Source organism: Furipterus horrens, unplaced genomic scaffold, assembly GCF_987537825.1.
Source record: "Furipterus horrens unplaced genomic scaffold, mFurHor1.1.pri manual_scaffold_9, whole genome shotgun sequence".
NCBI classification, from domain to species: Eukaryota; Metazoa; Chordata; class Mammalia; order Chiroptera; family Furipteridae; genus Furipterus; species Furipterus horrens.
The window spans coordinates 9,829,560-9,853,171 of record NW_028327179.1 but is presented as its reverse complement, the minus strand read 5'-3'; the positions used below and the strand labels follow the sequence as shown (position 1 = coordinate 9,853,171).

Genomic DNA, 23,612 nt, shown 5'->3' with positions numbered 1-23,612 from the left:
GGCTCCAAAGGCTCCCAGTCGTGCTTGAGGGTGAGCTTTTTGAAGAGATTCTCTTCCAGCCCAGCCTGGGGACCACTAACCTGCAGATGTTAGTCAGGCGGTCGCTCATCTCCTGGATGAATTTCACCTGCTCATCCAGGGAGTGGTTCTCCCAGAAGGCACAGAGCTGAGGGTCTGTGTGGGCAGAACCCAGGGCCTGCAGATGCAAAAGTTGCCTAGCTCAGATTCTTCTCCAAGGCCAAGGTGGCTTCTCTGGTGTCCTGAGTGTCACCTCCCCCATCTTGGGATGGCTTCACCACGTCCTGGAAGGGAATGCGACCACCATGCTGGTTTTGCATCTTTATGAGTCGCTCAGCGCCCTCATGCTTCTTCTCGGTCAACTCAAGGACGAAGCAGCCCGCGCCCTGCAGAGCCACATTGTCCTGGTCAAAATAGGAGCCCAGAGAGAGGTAGGTGTTGGAGGCCACAGCTGCAGGCTGACCAGGAGGTAGACAGCGGCCTCCACCTGGGTGGAATAATCCTGACAAATTTGGGAGCTCACAGTTGTCAACAGTGAGGAGTTAAGGTAAAACCGGTGTTGGCTGGTCTTGGAGGCTGAGGGTGGCTGAGGTGGTCCCAAAGGTGAGGACTAGAAAAGAGACTGCAGGGTGGTCGGAGGCTGGAGAACGGGGTCTGGGTCTGTTCTGTCCAAACCCTGTTGAAGCAGGAGACAGATCCTGGGGACCGCTGAGGACACTGTTGGTATATTTAATATTTTTGTAGGAAATGTCAGTCTGGAACTTGAGAAGAAGGGGTTATATTTTTCTGTTTTAAAAAATACACATGTATGTGCACACATATTTGTGTGTATGTGTGTGTAACTCTCTTAGACATACGACCTCCCCTATACAAATAATTAAATCTGTGTGTGCCTCTGTGGGAACATACCACATAGATTAAACACACACACACACACACACACACACACACACACACGTTTTAAAGTATGAGGACTCAGCAGAATTGAGTTTCAGCAACTTTTGTTTTCAATTGAGTTATGGCACCTTTAATTTTACCCTTTTGTAACAGATGTGGGGTTCCCTTTGCTTTAATCTGAGAAAGAAAATGTTAAAAAGAGAGAGCAGGCCCAACATGGAGGCACTGTGGTAAGCTCATGTCACCAGACAGACTTAATACCTAATCAAATTACACTTTCAGCCTCTCCCAGTCAACATGGAATTTACCCGGTCAGCACTAGTGGGGTAATCTGCCTTCCCCTAACGGAAGGTGACCCTGCCTGAAACAATCCACGATTTTGCTGTTCACTTCTTTATCTTGCTCCCTCCTGCCTTCTGCGAGCTTCCTCCTGTTTGCTAGATGGGACGCTGCCCGATTCCTAAATCATTCAATAAAGCCAAGAAGATCTTTAACATTTATTAAGTTGAGTTTTGTTTTTTAACAGACAGAGGAAGAAAGAATCTTTCACAGAGTTAATTGGGTGGTAGGGTTCTCTATAAAGTGACTTGCCTCTCCCAGCTAATAGGGAAGGAAGAAATACAAGCTGGAGGAAAGACTTCCCCGCTCTCATTACCCACACTGTTAAGAACCTCCCTCTTGAAGCAAGTTGGTGTAAATCTTTTGCAGGGCATATGTGTGATATGTATTCACTTTGACCCGATTCCTCTTCAAGGAATAGATATTAGACAGGTGTGCAAGGGCGGAAGTGCTGGGCTGCACGTGAGTACCAAATTGGAGAACTGGAGACAACATAGTCTGTCAAGACAAGACATTATTTCATGTTTGTTAAACAGGTCATACTACATCCACACTGCAGGATAATGAACTGTCATTCAAATGGTGACTTGACCTCCTATACAGTGCCTTGTGTGTAGTAGGGGAGCTCAACCCACATGACATCCAACTGTAAGTGTTAGTTTGTCCTCTTCCCGCTGGGACCGTTCCTGCAGGCTTTCCCGCAGCAGGTAGACACATACCCTGATGGCGGATCATGTGCAGAACTGTAATAAGAATGGCCACCGCAGTAGGAAACTGAGTGTGCTGGGGTTAGGTTTGTCATAAAGAAAAAGAAATAAAACAAAGAATGGCTTTTTTAAAATTAAAAGTCGGTCTCTTTCTAATGTTCCAGAACTCTAGAGGCAGGCAGCCCAGAGTTGGAAGGCAGCTCCATGGTGTGAGGGACCCAGGTTTCTTCTTTTTGCTTTGCCTCAAGTGGCTTCTATTCCCAAGGTCACTTCATGGTCCAAAAGGGCTCCTGGGGTCCCAGTCATTTGATCAGCATTCCAGCAAGCAGGGAGGAGTAAGAAAAGAGAAACTCACAGTCCCTCTCTGCAAGTTGCACACACGATCTCAACGTATGTCCCATTGGCCAGAGTTTTGTTAAGGGAGTTTGACAAATATAGCTACTGTTTTGGGGTGCCTTGTTCTCAGCTAATGATAGGGGTTTTGTTTCTGTGGAAGAGAAGAAGAAATGACCCTGGGAAATAACTGGCCACTTCTGCCACTCAGATGTCCTCTGCCATCCTATCACGAGCCAACCTGAGCCTGCTCTGAGCATCTGCTCTGATGATACAGGGAAAGTCACCATGACAGTGGCTTACAAGGAACCAGGTGCTTGGCCTGCTGCTGATAAACACTGCCTGCGGGATGACAGGCTTCTTTAGTTGTCCCTTAATGGACATTGTCATTTCCAGCACAGTCCCTGCTATTGTCCCAGGGGTGACCTGAGTCACGACTCTCTGCCAGCAGAGCTGGAGCACAAACTGCACATCAGCATCTCCGCTGCTGCAGTGATTGCTTGGATCCAGCAGATCCTGGCTGCCTGTGACATTCAAGTCATCAGAAAAATCAGGAAGTGCCTGAGAGGATTCTGATTATATAAGTGAGGGGAACGTGTCCGAGTAAGAGTGTTTGAGTCACACTGGTGAGTGCATGGGGCACTGTCCTTTCTGATACCACCATGGGACTGGCAGGCCCCTGGATGTAAGAGAAGAACAGCAATGATTGGACAGTTCAGAGCAAAGGGAGAGCAATGGTTGTATGTGGGTAGATGATAAGAAGCAAATAATAATCCTATTAGCAGCTACCGCTTAGTTAGCTGCTGTGCAAGCTTGTGGCGGCCAGCATCCAAGGCAGTCCGTCCTCAGTGGTCCTTGCTTCCTGGTACTCAGGCCCTTGTACACTCCCCTCCCACACTGAATCAGGGCTGACCTATATAGTGGAAGTGGTGACGTGTGACTTCTGAGGCTAAGTCATAAAAGGCGCTGCGACTTCTGCCTTGGTCTCTTGCATTGACTGCTCTAGAAGGAGCCGGTCACCGTGCTCTGAGGACACTCTAGCAGTCCTATAAAAACACCCATGTGGAAAGGAACTTAGCCTTCTCTAACTATTAGCCACGTAGTGAGCAACCTTAGAAGTGGATCCTCCGGTCCCAGACTAGCCTTCAGATAACTGCAGCCCCACCTGACATCTGACTGAATTTATGAGAAATCCTAAATCAGAACCACCTGACGAAGCTTCTCCTACATTCCTGATCCTCAAATACAGAGCCAGTGAATGCGTCTTGTTGCTTGCAGCCACTCTGTTTTAGGGAATTTGTTCAGCAGCAATAGACACCTAACACAGCCTTTACATATAATTTATTCATGTCAACAGCACTCTGAACTAGGTATTATTAATCCCATTTTACGGATAAGGACACTGAGGCAGAGTGAGGTTGGTTAATGTCCCGAGGATCAGAGCAGCTGATGATGGAACCCAAGCTGGGACTGCAACTTAGCTTTTCACGCACAAAACCTGTGCACTGAACACCTGCTCACTATGCCACACACCTGTGGGCCCACCTACGATTTCCGGAATGCCTGTAAGCAAAGAAAAGCCAAGTGTCCCTAAATGAACTGAGTGGTCTCATTACCGTGAGGCTGATTATACAGGCCCCAGAGGTAGCTGTTGGTCTACGCTCTAAAATTCACAACCAGTTTAAAATGGAAGTGCTTGGTATATTGTGAAAATCAGTTTATGCCAGGACTGCCTGCCCAGGGGGCATCATTTAGGTCCTTGGGAGGCAAGAAGGGTCTCAAACTGGCAGCGGAAGCTTGAACAGCTTCAGAACGATTGCCTTAGTTGGGGCTTACCACCTGCTGTAGTTTGGGGGCTGCCGATAGATAAAGTTGCCTGAGCAGAGAGAGCAGGGACGTGGTCTATGGCTCGAATGTAGAGTGGAATGGTCATTTGCCCTTCACTTTTTTTCTGTGATGGGTCAGTTTCCATTTAACAACTGGGCTGCCTGCCTCCCGGTGTGCTGATGGGGCCAAATTGGGTCAGTACCTACTTGTCAGCAAAAGAATGTTAGCGTTCTTCTGATGTCACAACAAACAATGAGCTTCTGAGCTCTTGTCTTGAACTCACTGGTTTGCATCTGTCTCATTCTGGCCAGAGCCCTCACTGAGAAACCAGCAGTCATTTGACGCCTATTGGAAGCTTTGGGTCCTGTGGCCTTGTTAGCTAAGGACTCCGGAGAAGTGGGGGAGAGAGCGGCTTCCCCAGGTTTCCTCAACGCACCTGAGATGTGGATCTGTTCTGGCTACTGCACAGGCAGCCACGGGAATGTGTGGAAGGTGGGTCTCCTTCTGAGGAATGAAATGTCCCACCTAAAACAGAACTCAGGATCTTGCAGCCCTCTCCACTTTCCCGTTCTCTGGCTCCTGCCGCCATGCCCCTGAGCTCGGAGCTTTGGAATCGACATTGACCGGCTCCTCCAACCAGCCCTTCAAATCAAGCCAATCATCCAGACTTGTCAATATGGCTGCAAGATATCCCAGGATTATTTCTTCTCCATTTCTATTGTGCCTTGGGAGCATCACCTAGATGGGTACCCGGGCCCACATCTCTCTCCCCTTTGAAAGCTCTAAACTGCCTACTGAAATAATTCTGGATTTGTTCACCTACCTGTCAAGGCCCTGCATAATTTGCTGCTTCCTAATTTATTTCCCACAGTTCCCAGTGCTAATCCTACACATACACGCACACACATGGGCACACACTCCTGCGTGTGTACACCATGCCCTGAACCATCACCCACCTTTTTACTGGGGCTGCCTCCTCTGTGGTTTTCAATGGTCTTCGTAATCCTTTCTTTGTCTGCTTTAACCCGTCCTGTAAGGAAAGCTTTTCCCCACGTCAGACGGCAGTCCCTGGCCACACCTCCTGTCATGCTCTGCACAGGCTGGCTGTTATTTTCAGACAATTCACACCTCCACACGAGCCCTGTCTTCCAGATCCCTTGGGCTCCTAGAATCCCTCAGGACTCAAAAGTTTTCAGGAAACAAAATAGAACTGATTGAAGGTGAAGTATAGCCCCTGAGGACCCAGCCACAAACACTGCTGTCAGAGCCACCAGCTTGGGGACCACGTGGTGCAGAGATTCATGGTTTGCTGGGTAGAGGGAAAGGCACCCGCTAATTGGCTGTGACCACAAAGGTCAACCACAGGAACATGCAGTAAGACAGAGAACAGGGAGACAGAAAAGCTGTGGCAGAAAGTGGCGCTGGGTGTGATCTGGGTAGAGGGGAACAGAGGAAGCTACAGGGAAGGGGAGACATTTTATTTGGGCTTCTAAGGATAAGAAGAAATCTGCCAACAAGATGAGATAGAAATAGGCACAGTAAGGCACGTGCTGGGGATTGGGTGTGTTCTGTGAAAATCTGTGAAGTCCCCATCTTTCTGTGACCCATTTTGCGCATCTGCAGAATGAGGACAGGAAAACTGCCCTTGCCCCTCTCACAGGGTCTCTAGCAATGTCATGTGACATTTGAAACCTATAAAGGGCTGTACAGTCATTATCTAGGACTCAGCCCCCAGCACACACAGCAGCTGTCAGCAGAGAGGGTGAGAACACAAATTGTTTTCAAGTTGATGAATCCTTTTAATCTTCTATAAACTGAACTCCTCTGGAAATGGTTTTCATTCATGTCCAACGCCCACATTCGGAACACTGGGCCTCTCGTCTCTGACCAAAACACTGATAAAACACAGGCTGGCTTGCCTTCATGGATAAGTTAAAAATTCTATTTTTGGAGAGAACCACAAAGAAACAGACAGTGTTGTCAGTCTGATTCCCGGGCTAGGATAGTTCCAGGCTGCTGATGTCTGTACGCAAACAGTGCATTTAGAAACCAAATGGGTGTCTGATGAATTTCTTTCTTCTCCACAATTTGCTCTAAGAGGAGAGGCCAGTAGAAAACGTAGTGGCAATCACGCTTCAACGGTAATGAAACAATGAGGCATGTTTTGATGGTTGATGGGTGCTTAAATAGTCATGAAAGCAGCAGCTGGCTCCTTGTTCTCTTTCGTGCATTTAGGAACTATTTTTCCCGCAAGGAATACTCTAAGGCAATCACACCTGACTCTACCATGTTTCCGGAGACTGTCTGAAAGACTGACTTCTCATCCAATGCCATTTAAAGGAAGAAGCAGCACATTTAGCTTTCTGTCTCGGTGTGACATTGCCTCAGAGGAAGGGTGCTAGCTTGGAGCAGACGTCTTACTTCCTGCCCAGTGCGTGGGTAAGGGCTGTCCTCCGAGGGATGAGAGAGGCTTGTGCCAGGTGAGGTGCCTACCCGTATAGCCCGATGCTGTCTGCAAACAAAGACTCTTGGTTGAAGAGTGAGAGAGAGTGTGTGTTAGGGCAAACAGGGACAGCGTTGCCACATGTGAGCGTCTTTGGGAAGAGAAAAGCTCTGTGAATAATCCCCTTGCAGACATTTGATGCTTTGAACAATAGTAATGGCCCATGTGCAGTAACCACCAAACAGGGCAGACTGCAGAGCTCGAGTCCTGCAAACGTTTTGACATGAAGAGGGAGAGAGGAAGGAGGACTTGGAGATACAGCCCCGACCCTCCACCCGCTCTGTAGTACCAGATGAAGGGGCCTGGCCGCGGAAGGGAACCTCTCAGTTGATTAGAGCCAATGCAACATCTTTCAGACTTGAGGCCATTCCCTGATTGACGTCACTGTCCTAATCCCCACATTGGTAGAATGGTGTGTGGTTTACAGTGTTTTCATTTAAGTGTTGTATATTTTTGCCTCGCTGAGGGGTAAGAAAGAATGTGGAAGTAATTTTTCTGGGAAGAGGAGTAAAAGGATAATAATAATAATAGTAATAATAACTCAAATGTATTGATCATTTACCAGGCTTATTTTCTGAATTCTCATATTTAATTGTCATAACTGCTTTATAAGGGAGGTGCTGTTCTCATCCCCAATTTGCAGATGACCAAACGGGCTCACAGAGCTTAGGTGAGTTGCCCAGGTCACACCACTAGGATGTGGCCGAGCTGAGGCTCCAAACAAGCCGAGGCAGGGCGGTCTTCCGAGTCCCGGTGCTATGCAGCCTGGTCCCGCTTTGACAGTTAGTCCTCTTTCTCCCCCAGACAGAGACAGTCAACAGGCATTAAGAGCCTACTCTGTGCCAAGAATAGCTCCAGACCCTGCGGATGCATTCATGCATCCAACAAGTATTTCCTGAGTCCTCACCGTGTGACAGGCACTGTTTCGTGTTGGATTACCTCTCTGCCCTCCCAGGGCTTAGGGTCCACTGACACACGAACTATGTTTAAGGAAATAATGTTAAATATTAGAATGGGATTAGATCTATGGAGAAAAGAAAGCTGAGGGCACAGTGAACAGAATCAGGAGTGCTGGGGTGGGGGCAAGGGGACAGAATACACTTGTAAATAAGGGGGACAGGGGAGGTCTCCTTGAGAAGGTGACATTCACGTACAAACACCAAAGGAAATGAGGGAAGTCGTAGTGCCTTTACAGAGGAAACAGCGTTCAGGACAGAGGGAGCAGGAAGCGTGTGGTGTGTACAAAGAACTGCAGGAAGGCAGTGTGGCCAGGACAGCGACCACAGCGGAGAGCAGTTGTGTGACACATAGGATCCGGGTCACAGCGGGCCTCGGAGGCTGTTTTACAGACTTTGACTTGAACTCTGAGGCAGACAGAGAGCCCTGCCAGGCACTGAGCCGAGGAGCAGCATACTCGGACTGCTGCTTTAAGGACGGCCCCCGCTGCTGTCTTGAGAATGAGCCCTAAGCAGGGAAGGGTGGAGTCAGGGAGGCCAGTCAGGAGGCCCTGGGCAGCGACCCAGACACCCAGTGATGCTCATTGGGCCTGCGGTGGCAAGACAAGGTCAGACTCTGCAGGTTTACCAAATGGTTAGACCAACGGAAACCTGGTGAAAAGAAAGCTGCTTGCATGAAAGAGGAACATTACGTGGGAACTTCTGAATAGTAATTTGAAAAACTGAGAAATGGTGCTAGCGAGGATTGAATTATACTTATAATGACCCTACAGAAAGCACGGCAATTGTAAAACCAGAACACATAATATTTTATAGCTTATATCGTTAAATGCAATGTGTTCACGCAAATAATTATGACTGTCCTCGTGACTGCGCTGTGTGCAGCCCATAGAAAGAGTAACAGTATCTTAGGAACCATTGCTTCTTTGTTTTCCAAGCTGAACTGGAATTCTTCTAATCCACAGGGCAATGCAAAGAAAATGAGAAAGGGAAGCAAAAGAATGTGCATATTATTAAACTGCTCCTGATCCCTGTGGCTGTGGACACCTTGTGGTTTTGAGAGTTCAGAGAGGTTGGTTTTCTTCTTTTCTGATAGATTTCAGCGATAGGATGCTGACTTGGAAAACAAAGGCGGCCTGCTGGATTTGATTAACATCTCCAGCCCATGAGAGGAGGCTGGGCTGTACCTGGGGAGGAAGGCAGTCCTCCTTGGTGTGGTGTTTTTATCCTCTCTGAGCACAGCAAAGGAAGTGCTTTGCTGTGAAGAGGGAGTGAATGGTCATTTGATCTCTTATGGCAGGTAAATGTGGGAAGGGGATGGGGACAAGCATCAGTAATGTTTCCTGGTTGACTCCTGGGTGCCGGCCCTCTGCGGCCTTATTCTCCTTTGTGCCTGGTTTACTGTCTTTTAATTCAGCCCGACATTGTTCTTTACCGAGGTGCACATCACCTTTGATGTTCACAGTTGAGCGACGATCTTGCTTTCTGCTCAGCTACGAGCTTAATGGTCTTATATTGAGGGAACATTATTCTTCTCCATGGAGCTTGCTCTAAAAGGTGGACTCTGATGCTGGGTTCAGCGCTGAATGTGACAAGCAAGTCTGGATGAGCTGCACACGGCTCCTTGCCAGCGGCCCATCATGTAGCCGCCATGGGACTGTGGGTCAAGAGAGCAAAATGCAAGTGTCTCTTCAGGGAACTACTCTGGATAAATGCTGACGTTTACTTGCTTTAAAACATGTTTAAACCCTGAAGGCATTCTGATTCACTGGGATTACTATTTCTGGAAGTTCTAGCCACTGAAGGACAAGAAAATGAAATAAGTAAACAATGCTGTTATTATTTGTGAGAATTAACTAGAAATATCAGAAGTTCAGGACAGAGTCACTGCTAAAATTCACATTCTATGTCTTTGAGGAAAAGCTCAGAGATGATCACCCCTGACTGGACAGAGCCTCTGGCTAAAACAGAGGACTCCTTATTTTTAACCATCTCAAAAAGAAATCGCAGTCCAGACCAAGGACCACCATTATAAGAACCTAGGGTATATAGTTAAATTTCTTACATTTTTTGACACTGATGATTCTTCGTATCCCTCCCCCTATTACTAAATACACACACACACACACACACACACAGATTCATGAGAAAACTTTAATAAGAGCCTCTGAGTTTGTTTCCAGGAACAATAGTAATAAGAGCCGTTCTATCCTGAAGCCAGATTTGGGAAATGCCAAAGGATACAGAAGATGGTAGCAGTGACCGAGGTTGTCACTGGGCTGGAAACAGAATGTCACAAGTTTGAAATGCACCCGAAACTCTTCTTGGAGGTACAGACAGGTGTAGCACATGGGGATGGCCGGCAAGGCAGGGATGGTATCCTGAACTCTTGGGGGTCATCTCAAAGAACATTAGAATAATTTTTCTCTTGGTTTCAAAATATATCCCTCATAGCTTTCAGTACACAGATCTTTATAAGTGTGTCTGGATCTCAGAAGATTGCTGCGTGGCAAGGCACACGTTTTCCTCTGTTGCCATGGAAACAGCACTGTGCTAATATGTCAGGAGCTCTCTCTCACACACACATGCATACTGTATGCTAATATATTCTCAGGGAAAGGCCTTTTATGCCTTCTCCTTCTGGTATTCTTTATACTTCTAAGAAAGACCTCCAGAGCCCAAATTTTACTAATTCCTACCACCTAATTGTTATCTATCAACTCCTTTGTTGGCTTTAAAAATTCCAATGTTTGGTTTTTCTTCAACATAATCTCTCCTGGATGTGAAAGAACCTATTATTTGCCCCTTCACCTACCCCAGCTTTTCTCCCTCTCCTTAAAGGAACATACTATACATCCCAATATAGTCAGTGTATTAATTAAACAATAAACCTATTTCAGAAGGTACTGAATTTCTTTGACAGATATAATGATGCATTTCATGTATTTCATTTCCTTAAATACTCTCTATCCAAAATCTTGATTTGAACTGGCAGAAGAACAAATCTTCAGAAGAACATTGATGAATCAGAAGTTCGTGAGAGTGCAGGGCTGTAGTTGTCTGGTTTAGTTTTCAATCTATATAAACTTGAGACTAAGAAAAATCTGAGGCGGAGAAGTCATTTATTTCAGCAAGGATTTCGGGGCACCTACAACTGACTGTATATGATGCAGTTTCCTTGAGAACTGATTATGATTGTGTGGAGGAGTTCGCGATCAACCATAAGGCTGGTGGATGCATGTGATGCATGAGAATCAGGAAAGGGCCTTGAACTTCACCGTCAGCTGTGGCCTTTCACTTCAGCTGAATTAGGCTTTAGAATCATGACCTGTAAAATGAGCAACTTGAACTAGACTGTTACCCAGCTCCAAGCTGTCATGGCTGTACTTCAGCTTCATACCCAGGCCCAATGGAGATGCGTGGTTGATTAAGCAGCCTTAGCAAGGCTCACGGTCCAGGCAGTGACTCAGCTGTGCATTGGGTGAGGTCTGACACCCCATCGTTCTCCCCACCCCTCATTGTACCCATCCCTACTCAATGCCTTGACCCAGAGGCTGGGATGGAGTTCCTACCCAAGTATCCCTTCCACACCATACCTTCTTCCATCTTTGTCAAACCTGACCATCCGTTGTCATTCCTTCAAGTTATCCAGTGGCTGCATTTGTTACAGTCAAGGCAGAATCCTTTCACTGCAAAGGATTTGGGAGATACCAGACCCTGGTAAAGTCTCCCATATTTCCTCCCACTTTCTTTCTCACGTGCTCTGCTTTAGCCTCAAGAGCAATTCCTGGAAATCCCCGTGCTCTCTTAACGGCTCCCTGGCCTTGGACCACAGCCAGTGCTGCTGCCACAGCCCAGAAGAACCCCTCCTCCACTCAGCCCTCGGTTAACTCCTTCCCACCCTTTAGTCGGCTTCCAAGTCCCTTCTCCAACTGAGCTCTTGCTCTGCTCTTTCCCTTTTTAGAGTTTACCACCAAGTATAGCAAAAGCATAATTATTTAACATCCATCTCCCCCAGTAGGTGATAAAATCCATGGCAGCACTGGGCCACTGTACACCCCATGCCTGGTCCACACAGGGGCTCAGTTGATAACTGTCGAGTAAATGTGTGGATGAGCCAATGAGTGGAAGCACTGTCTTAGCCCAAAGAACAGATAAGTGGTGGGAATTTCAGACCTTGGCACCTGCTGATGGAGGAGAGACATTTTTCAGCAGGTAAAACATGCATCGCACTTCTGTTTGCAGTGCTCACTTGGCTCTTGAAGGAAAGACACCAGCAACAGACAACATCATTGTTCCCAAATGCACAAGCCTGGCCTACAACTGCCTGTCAGCAGTAAGGCTTTGACTCACTATGAAGCCTTTCTTTACATTCATCCAAAGCATTTTACTTTACATTTGTGCAAACATGTTGGTGACCACGGCCCTGAGAATATGAAGCATGATGAGTCCTGGCCGGTGTGGCTCAAGTGCGTGGATTGTCACCCTGTAATGAAAGATTGCAGGTTCGATTGCTGGTCAGGACACATACCAGGTTGTGGGTTTGGTTCCCAGTCTGGGCACATACATTCCCTTGTCCAGGCACGTGTGAGAGGCAACCAATTGATGCTTCTCTCTCATATCGTGTTTCTCTCTCCTTCCCTCTCTCCCTTCATCTCTCTCTAAAAGCAGTGAAAAAAAATGTCCCCCTTGGGTAATGACTTAAAATATATATATATGAAGCATGATGGAAGGGACATTGGGCTGAGATAGAAAAGTTGAATCTTGATTCCATCTCACAGTGAGCTTTGGTAGAATGAGAACCAGAATCCAATTTTTGCCAGCCAGGTCACTTTGCCTTTCTGGGCTTCAGTTTTCCTGCAGATTTACTTCCTTTTCCCACTTCACTCCTCAGTGGACACTGGAACTCCTCCACTGAAAAGCAACTCTTTGAGAATCCACAATGGCCGCAGAGGAGATGGAAGCTGTACTCACCTCCTACCAGGACCAAAGTAGAATTACAACTAAAATGTAGAGCAGCCAACCTGAATAGTTAACTGAAGACTAGATGAAGAAAAGTCTTATAATCAAGGAAGCCACATCAAGACTGGTAGAAAGAACAGAGACATGAATAGGGCTCAGCTGACATCTTCAAAACACTTCACCCAATAGCAACAGAATATACATTCTTTTCAAGTGCACATGGAACATTTTTTAGAATAGACCACATGTTAGGACACAAAACAAGTTTCAATAAATTTAGGAAGATTAAAATCATATCAAGCTTCTTTTCTGACCATAATGGTATGAAACTAAAAATCACAAGAAAAAAACTAAAAAACATACAAAGCTATGGAAGCTAAAAAACATGTTACTAAACAATGAATGGGTTAACAATGAGATCAGAAAGAAATCAAATATACCTTGAAACAAATGAAAGTGAGAACAAAACAACCCAAAATCGATGGGACGCAGCAAAAGCAGTCCTAAGAGGGAAATTCATAACATTACAAACCCATCTCAAGAAACAAGAAAATTCTTAAATCAACATTCTAACTTTACACTTAAAAAAGTCTAGAAAAAGAACAACAACAAAGCCCAAAGTGAGTAGAAGGAAAAATAATAAAGATCAGGGCAGAAATAAAATAGAGTCTAAAAATATATATAAAAGGTCAATGAAACAAAGTGCTGATCCTTTGAAAGATAAACAAGATTGACAAACTTTAACCAGACTCATCAAGAAAAAATAGAGAAAGGACCCAAATAAATAGAATCAGAAACGAAGGAGGAGAAGTAACAACTGACAGCAAAGATATACAAAGAGTCGTAAGAAAATATTACAAACAAATGTGAGCAAATAAATTGTACAATCTGGATGAAGTGGATAAATTCCTAGAAACACACAATCTTCTAAAACTGAAACAGAAAGAATCAGAAGATCTGAATACACAGATTACAACTAATAAAATTGAAGCAGTAATAAAACAAAAACTCCCAACAAACAAAAGCCCTGAACTGGATGGGTATACAGGTGAATTTTACCAAACATTCAAAGGAGAGCTAACACCTCTCCTTCTCAAACTATTCCAAAAAATTCAAGAGGAGGGAAGACTCCCAACCTCATTTTAAAGACCAGTATTATCCTAATTCCAAAACCAGATAAAGACACTACAAAGAAATAAAACTATAGGCCAATATCCTTGATGAACATAGATGCTAAAATTCTCAACAAAATATTAGCAAACCAGATCCAGCAATACATTAAACAGATCATCCACTATGATCAAGTGGGATTTATTATGGAGATGCAAAGTCCCCATAATAAATCAACAAACATGGTACACCACATGAACAAAATGAAGGATTAAAAAATCACACAATCAATAATAGATGCAGAAAAAGCATTTGATAAAAGCCAGCACTGATTTATGATTAAAAAAAAAACCTCTTAGCAGAGTGGGAATAGAAAAGTCATACTTCAACCTAAGAAAGGCCATATACGGCAAACCCACAGCCAACATCATACTCAATGGACAAAGGCTAAGAGTGTTTCCTTTAAGATTGGGAGCAAGACAGGGATGCCTGCTTTCACCACTCTTATTCAGCATAGTACTGAAAGTCCTGGCCACAGCAATGAGACAAGCATAAGAACTAAAAGGCACCTAAATCAGAAAGGAAGAAGTAGAACTGTCATTATTTGTAGGTACCATAATACTGTACATAAAGAATCCTAAAGATTCCTCCAAAAGTCACTAGAACTAATAAGTGAGCTCAGTAAAGCAGCAGGATGCAAAATAAATATCTAGAAATCAGTTGTATTTCTATACACCAATAATGAACTATCAGAAAGAGAAACTGAGAAAACAGTCTCATTTACAGTTGCATCTAAATAAATAAATAGATAGATAGGTAAAATATCTAGGAATAAATTTAACCAAAGATGTAAAAGACCTGTACTCAGAAAATTATAAGACCCTGAAGAAAGAAATTGAAGAAAATACAAATAAATGGAAGTATATACTGTGTTCATGAATAAGAAGAATTAACATCAACAAAATGTCCATACTACGAAAGCAATCTATAGAGTCAATGCAATTCCTACCAAGATACCAATGGTATATTTCACAGAACTAGAACAAATATTCCAAAAATTTATATGGAACCATGAAAGAACCCAAATAGTCACAGCAATCTTGAGAAGAACAAAGTTGGAGGAATCATGCTACCTGATATCAAACTATACTACAAGGCCATAGTAATCAAAACAGCATGGTACTGACATAAAAACAGACATATAGATCAATGGAACAGAAAGAGCTCAGAAATAAATCTATGCCTTTATGGTCAATTACTATTTGACAAAGAAGGCAAAAACATACAGGGGGGTAAAGATATCTATTCAATAAAAAGTGTTGGAAAAATTGGACAGATACATGCAAGAAAACAAAGAAACTAGACTACCTTCTTACACCATAAATAAGAATAAACTCAAAATGGATTAAAGACTTATATTTAGACTTGAAACCATAAAAATCCTAGAAGAAAACATAGGCAGTAAAATCTCTGACATTTCTCATAGCAGTATTTTTTCTTATATATCTCCTCAGGCAAAGAAAATAAACAAATGGGACACATCAAACTATAAAGATTTTGCACAGCAAAGGAAGCCATTGACAAAGTGAAAAGACATCCCACTGAATGGGAGAACATATTCACCAATAACATATTGATAAGGGGTTAATTTCCAATATTTATAAAGAACTTATAAAACTCAACATCAAAAAAATGCAATCCAATTTAAAAATGGGCAAAGGACTTGACTAGGCACTTCTCTAAGGAGGACATACAGAGGGTCCATAGACATGTGAAAGAATGCTCAACATCACTAGCCATCAGAGAGATGCAAATTAAAACCACAATGAAATATTACCTCACACCTGTCAGAATGGCCATCATCAATAAATCAACAAACAAGTGCTGGCGAGGATGTGAAGAAAAGTGAGCCCTAGTGCACTGTTGGTGGGAATGCAGACTGGGGCAGCCACTGTTGAAAACAGTACGGAGAGTCCTCAAAAAATTAAAAATAAAACCACCTTATGTCCCAGTGATTCCACTTCTGGAAATATATCCAAAGAAACCTGAAACGCTAATTTGAAAGAATATATGCACCGCTATGTTCATTGCAGAGTTATTTACAATAGCCAAGATTGGGAAGCAGCCCAAGCGCCCATCAGTAGATGAGGGATTAAAGTCTTAGTGATACAGTTACACAATGGAATACATACGACCCAGTTGTAAAAAGAGAAAATCTTACCTTCTACAACAGCTTGAATGGACTTGGAGAATATTATGCTTAATCAAATAAGCCAGTCAGAGAAAGACAAGTATCATATGATTTCACTTGTATATGAAATCTCATGAACAAAATAGAAACAGAATCATAGATACAGAAAATAAACTGACAGCTGTCAGAGGGAAGAGGGAGATAAAAGAGGGTAAAAATGGGAGTAAATGGTGATGGAAGGAGAGTTGACTTGGGGTGATGAACACACAATACAATATATAGATGCTGTGTTATAGAATTGTACACCTGAACCTATGTAATTTTATTAACCAATGTCACCCCAATAAAGTCAATAAAAAATAAATAAATGCAACTCTTCTGATAGTGCCTAAACCCTTCATATGTTAAAAAAAAAGTAGAGAAGTATAGCATGCATTTAATTAGTACACATACAATATTTTTTAGATTTTGTGACATTTGTGATTTCATCAGCTTTTAAATTTTTGTTACACTCTCTAAATAAATATCTATATTTCTGTCTTTAAAAAAATTATTCACATGTGAACCTTTCTTTCCATAATTGGCTTATAGAGTACACATCTTGGAAATCAAAAAGGGCATTAATACCATTGTCACTGTCCAGAGTGGCGCAGGCAGATTTACAGCTGCCCTGCTTGTTCCATTTGCTTTGCCGGCAGGCTGGACAGGTAGCTGGTGGATTGTCCTCAGATCTCAGGACATTGGTCCCAGTTTTAAAATATGGTTTCTCATCCTATTTTCAACACTAAATCAATGCGAATGACAAAGATCATTCAGCCTCTTTCTGTCTTAGAGTTTTCATATGTGAAGAGGAGAGAATACCTGTCTCTACTTCTGTCCCGAGGAACCTGGCAAAAGGTTGTTGGGACTAGTTGCTGTGGCCATGCCGGTTTGATGGAGAGGTCTGACCTCTGGGCAGCGCACACATGCGGGGTGGCCAGGGCCTGGTGGCGCCTCTGTGGCTGGGTCCCACCGAAGGTTCCCAGAGTGAGGCCCTGATTCATGTTATTCTGTGGCTGAGAAGACAGATATGGTGTTACTTCTAGAACAGCAGTTCCCCAAAGGGCTAAGTCCAATGAGGTCTGATCTATATAGCAATGAGAAAAACAAGGGTAAATATGGTGTGTGTCTGTCTGTGTGTGAGTGTGTGAATGTGCGTCTGCCAGCTGTTCTTTCCTCTGAGATAGTGTCCTTCCTGTTTAGGGTGTTAAATTGGTGTTTTTCATGAACATAAAATGTACTTGTCCATAAATTTCCAAAGTCTGCTTGAAAACACTGAGCTGAAGGACAGCCCTGTTTTTGTTTCCTAGATCTTGTGTGACCTGGTTCTGTCAGTCAATGATTAACGTACTTTGGCTGGGAGAGATAATGCTGAGCTTTGGAAGTTTACCCAGTTCCTTAAGTGAAAGGACACTAACGTGTACTGAGCATTCTGCTTTGTGCCAGGAATGGGTTGGAGCTTTTATATCCATTATTGCATTAAAATCTTCGTAACTATGAGGATGGAAATATTATGCCCATTTAACATAAGAGAAATCAGAAGCTCAGAGAAGACAAGTCGCTTGATCAAGTTGTTGAGTTGTTAACCAGTAAAGTCTGAATATGAACTGAGTTTGAGCCTGAAGTCCATAATCTTTTAACGTTACTAGCCTATTCCCAAAATAAAACCACAAAACACATATTTTAATCTGCGATATACTTATGATGTCAACAGAGGGCTATTTGGGGACTGGCATTTTAATCCTGAGGCCTAAAAAGAAATAATGAAAGAACTTTAGGCCTCAGGGACTCACTGTTAACAGAGACAATCCTGGCTTAACCAGGCCTGGTTAATCCATGACACCAGGACCTCTTCCTGTCCATAGAGTATGCGAGTGAACCTAAGGGGGTCTCAAGGCCAAGGACCAAGTGAGACCAAGTACCCAAGACATAAAATATTCTGGATTATTTCTTTTGATATCACCTATCCTTGATTCTATGTCTGTTCATAAGAATAATGGATATTGATTGAATTTCATGACACAGAAACAAACAATTAATTTCCTCTCCAGAGCCATAACCAGGAATTGCCCTTATATTTAATGATATGTGAGCCAGTGTTTATTTCTATAGCTGATACCTTGTTTTATCTGTGGTGAAATTCTACTATGAAGATGACATGCAAAAGGTAATGTTCTAAATTTTCAAGATTTTATTGTTAAGAAATCGTTCAAGGGAAGGCCAGCCCTTCAGGCAGAATGACAAAATGTCTCTAAGCCCCGGGTTTGCAAACCTTAGTTAGAAACGTCACGTCCTGGCCCCCCTGCCTAATGGTTCCCATCCCGCAGGGCTCAGACAGGATCCTGGAGACAATGTGTAACAAACAAATCAGGGGGCTCGGTGCAGGCAGAAGACCCAAGGAACACACGTTGAGAAATGGTTCATTCAAGGGGGATGTAATCATTCACTTGCTGTATGAAGGTTTATCCTTTATTATTTTTCTTTTCAACTGACAGAGACAAAGGACAAGGGCTTTTTGACCCATATGCTGAAAGGAAACTGCATAAGCCCCCAAATAGCAACACCTTTTCGGCGTATGTTTCCATATTAAAAAATGGCCCGAAGAGAACAAGCCTTAGCTGTGGAGAATTCCAGAAGGTTGAGGTGGGGGGTGGGGGGTGAGCTATAACGAAGGAACACTGAATAGCCCGGAGAGAACACCTCGCACAAGCCCTTCATAAGGACAAAGAATGCTCTGGGCCCATGAGTATGAAGGCCACAAATCTGGGCTGAGCGGTCACCCAAAGTTAAAAGTCCTTTGGAATTTCCAGATGGTTCTGTTTTTTATTGGGGGTGCAAGTCAGCCTATCTTGCAAATGCTACAGGAAAATGCCAATGCCCTGGCTGGCTGCCTTGCTCCTCCAGGGTAACGCCACCGTGAGCCGGGCTGTCTTTGTGGGTGTTCATGGCAGGGAGCCACTGTCCTTGATCAGCACCTGGGCTGAGCCGGTTGTTAAATACACTGAATGCTATCCCTAACCGTGCCAGTGCCCCTTGGGCAAGTTGTGACCATGGAAGGTCACAAAGAGTGAAGGGCGATAAGGGCGCCTTGAGGGGGGACAGCCGGAACCTGACGCAAGGTGGCTGGAGGAGGAGCAGGCAATATACAGCTAAGAAAGCCTTACGATGCTGTCACCAACTAACGGGGGAAACTAGGCCAGGGACGGCAGAGTTTCTTGAGGAGAGTCAAGGCTGGAGGGCCAGTAGCAGCTCCCTGGAACCCTGAGCTGAAACAGGGACGGAGACCACAAACCCAGCAGTCACCACCTACCGTGATTGATTCCCGGTGTCGGCCAAGGGCCCAACGAGGGGCGTCAGTGAGTGTGTCCGTGTGTGCTACCCTCATTAGCCCTGCTCTAGTTGACACGGAGCTACGTTTTAAACTCTTTGGCCTTTGCTGACCTTTCTTTTCAAAAACACGCCAGCTTTTCCTTTCTCCTCATGAATATACATGGCTCTCTACACGCTGCTTGAATGAGAGATTTATAGTAGTTTAGGCAAACTCTCTCAGAGGTATCTGGGCTAACGAGCAGTAAATGCCACTCAGCATATGTCTCTAAAAGCTATGAGTAGGGAAATCACTACAAGTCAGCTTTCCCTGTGTCGTCACTTAGTCTCTTTGCAACAGATGTCCAACGCATCAAGGTCTCCTGTGCCCTGGAACCAACTGTCACCCTCAGATCCCCTGAAGTGGATCGTGACTGTGGTCGGATTTACAACATCTGTCCCTGGGCTTCACGCAGAACACATGGTAGATTAATATGAGTTATGACCGTGAAATCACCAGCACTTTGCATTGTAACTAAGCTCTCTAGAAACATCTGTACCACTTGATGGTGTTGATGGTCCCATTGTGTCCTGCTGAGTGGGTGGGAAATGGTACAGACTGGGCACTGCCCTTGCTTTGCTAGTGCTCCTCTGCCTGGCTTTGGCCATTTTTAAATAAAATCAAGTTCCCTCCAATGTGAAATCAGGGACACCCTCCTTGTCTTCAGGGACACCCACTTTGTCTTCAGGGACACCTTCTTTGTCTTCAGGGACACCCTCCTTTCTAGAAGGTGTGTGTTCATTGGAAAACACTACCAAATTTTCTGACACCAAAGAGTTTGCTTTCCAGTTTGACATGACAGTTTTGTGCTTTGGACTTTCTAGGGGTTGGTGTACTTGTGGTACTGGGTTGTTTTAGTTGGGGTTCTCCGGGTAAATAGAACTAATACGATATATAAAGATATGTTCTTATCTATATACTTTATCTAGCTACCGTATCTAGCTACCTATCTTTATACTATATAGCAAGAGGTGCCAAAGTCTGCCATCTGCAAGCTGGAGAACAAGGAAAGCTGGTGGTGTAATTCAGCCTGAGTCTTAAGGCTAAAGAACTAGGCAGTGATGGCCAAGGGCAGGAGAAGATGATGTCTCTTTACTCAAGTAAAGAGAGGGAATTCTCCCTTCATCCACCTTTTTGTTCTATTCAGGTCCTCAGTGGCCTGGACGATGCCCACCTGCACTGGTGGGGCCATCTTCTTTATCAGCATGCCGATTCAAATGCTGATCTTTCCAGAAACACTAGAAATCACATTTTACCCACTGTCTGGGCATCCCTTCACCCAGTCACGATGATACATAAAAATTAACCATCACATGGATTGAGAGCATAGAGCCTTAAAAATCATTAAGATTTAGAGAAATCATGGTATTTTTTTTAGTTTTAAAGGAGCAGTGAGTGATCTGATTGCTAATGCTAATTGTAGAAAAATATCATTGAGCAATTATGTGGGGAAATGGGGAGGAAAGAGCAGCAGGATAAGGAGAAGGTAGGTTTTGGCTGTTTAACCTGTTTTCTGTTGTGTCTGACAATTCGGCTTGTGGAGCTGTCAGTGTGACTTAGAATTTCGTGAGCCGCATCTGAGTTCAAATCCTACCCCACCACTTATTAGCCGTGTGACCTCAGGCTAATTATTTACTCTCTCGAAGACTCGGTTTTGCCAGTTGTAAAATGGAAGAAATAATAGTTTCATGTTTTCAAAGAATCAACTTTTGTTTTCATTGATTTTCATTGTTATTCTTCTATTTTATTTATTTTTACTCTAATCTGTATTGTTTCCTTCCCCTTATGTGTTCTGGGTTTAGCGTCCTCTTCTTTTTCTAGTGGCATATTATTGATTTGCTATCTTTTTCCTTTTTCATATAGGTGTTCACAGCTATACATTTCTCTCTGATCATTGCTTTCACTGTACCTCATAAGCTTTAGTATGCTGGGTTTTTATTTTCATTCCTCTTAAAGTATTTTCTAATTTCTTTTGTGATTTTCTTTGACTTAGGTGTTATTTAGGAATGTGTGGTTTAACTTCCATCCTATTTGAGAGTTCTCTAAATTTTCTTCTATTAATCAATTTCAATTTCACTCCATAGTGGTCCAAGAAAACATTTTGTAACATCAGTCTTTCAAATTTTGTTTTATGTTTCAATTGTCTTGAACTTGCTTTACAGACTAGCATATTGTCTATGCTGCAGAGTGTTTCATGTGCATTTGAGAAAAAATGTGTTAAGTGGAGTGTTTGATAGATGTCTGTTAAGTCTAGTTGGTTTATAGTGCTGTTCAAGTCTTCTATTTCCTTGCTGATCTTCTGGTTAGTTGTTCTATTCCTTATTGAAAGCATCATCCTGAAGTCTCCGAGTGTTATTGTTGAATTGTCTATATCTTCCTTCATTTCTGACAGTTTTTGTGTCTGACACTTAAGTCCGCTCAGTTAGCTTAGTGGGCAGGTAACGGTTAGACAGACACCCATCAGTATGTGGCCCCGGGTTGATCTCCTTTGTAGTTACCACAGCACCACAAAAATTGACATTTTCTCAAATGCTGGGAACCAGTCATTCTTCCATCTCTGCCGAGGGGCTCCGTGTACATGTCGGGGCACGCCTTCAGCATCCAGCCAGATGATCTACAATTCTGCCTCATGACCTTCTCTTCGTGCTTGCACACAGCTTCAAGATGAGGCTGCGGAGAAGTGAGAATTTAGGGCTTCTCGGGTTTTTCCCGAGCACACTCATCGCCCCTTGGGCACTGGCACAGCTCTGCGCCTGCCCAGGGCCTTCTAGTTCCCAGGAATGTGGGCCTCTCATTCCCCAGCTTTCCTTTTTAAGCTTTTTGGTTAGCCTGTTGTTGGCTGGCTGTTACCGACTGCCGAAACAATTGCCTCTGTGTGTGTGCTCAACAGAAGTCCCCAGGGAAAGGACTTTTCATGCTGGGTAAGCTTCAGATCAAGTCAAATAAAAACTGCCTTGCAATCGGAATCTCAGGGACCTACCAGACAGGCCAATGCATGAGTTTTCTCAGATGAGGCTTTGAAGGTGCTCTAGGCCTATTTTGTCCCCTCCAGTGGCAGCCAGGGGCAGGTTTTCACTGTGATTGTGGGCCAGGGATTTTCAAGACCACCACAGAGCTGAGGGAGGTGGGCGATGGGGGCAGGGCGAACCGAGCTCACTGTCCTTGATGAGATTCAACAGTTTTTCTTGAATAAACACTCATTGGATTGTCACAAGTCCTTGATTAATTTCCAGGATTCTGAAAAAGTTAATTCTGACTTTTTTTTTTTTTGGTCAGTTTTTTCATTGCTTTATGGAGGAGAGAATTTTGGGAGGGTCTTTCTTTGCCATTCTCACTGGCGTTACTCCAATGGGATCTTTCTTAATGGGGAAAAAGAGTGAGTGTTTTGGTCCTGGCTGGTGTGGCTCAGTGGGTCTGGTGTCATCCGGCAAAGTGAAAAGTCACCGGTTCGATTCCCAGTCAGGGCACATGCCTGGGTTGCGGGCCAGGTCCCCAGCTGGGGGTGTGCAAGAGGCAACCACACAGTGATGTTTCTCTCCCTCTCTTTCTCCTTCCCTTCCCCTCTTTCTAAATATAAATAAGTAAAATCTTTGTTAAAAAAGAGCCAGTGTTTTCAAAAAGTAGTGCTGAAGTTATACACTCTCAAGGGTGGTGTGCTTTCAAGTAATGACACAGTGTAGGGTAGGATCCTGGGAATGGGTGTACAGTTGGGGTGAAGTATACATGAATGTCACTGCTGTGGGGGAGAGGGGCAGGCAATGGATTTTGAGGCCAGGCTGCTGAGAGGATCCCATGGTTTGAATGTCTGTGTCCTCCCAAGATTCTTTTTTTTTTTTTTAAATCAGTACAGAAGTCTTTTATTATTTTTTCACACTTACCATGCCATGAATTCATAGGGAATAGGTTCCAGCAGCTCAGGCTCCTTTCCATTGGTTCTCACAAAGTGCGCTTCTCTGGGTGGAGCAGGCTGACGCTTCAGTTGAACCTGGGTACCTTTCTCTTCGGCTTCCTTCTTTTTCTGATCATTTTCCTTCACACGTTTCAGGGAGCTCTCTCGACTCTTTGAGTGCTTCATATGCTCAATATGTACATTAATTCTCTTGGCAAGAACCTTGCCCTTAACTTGCTTGTTTACAACGATGCCCACCGCATGCTGGGTGACGTTGTAGACCCTTCCAGTTTTGCCATGGGGACGTTTGTGGGGCTTTCCTTTTTGAACAGTGCCCGTTCTTTTGATGTCTACAACATCACCTTTCTCGGAGATTCGCATGTATGTAGCCAAAGGAACAACTCCATGTTTTCTGAAAGGCCTAGAGAACATATAGTGGGTACCTCTCCTCTTTCCTTTTGTGTTAGTCATTTT

The 23,612-nt window shown here is 44.0% G+C and overlaps 1 pseudogene; it reads right to left on the bottom strand.

The window, feature by feature from the left end:
* Positions 1-215: 215 nt before the first annotated feature.
* LOC150001263 (large ribosomal subunit protein eL21 pseudogene) lies at positions 216-23,612 on the bottom strand (annotated as a pseudogene).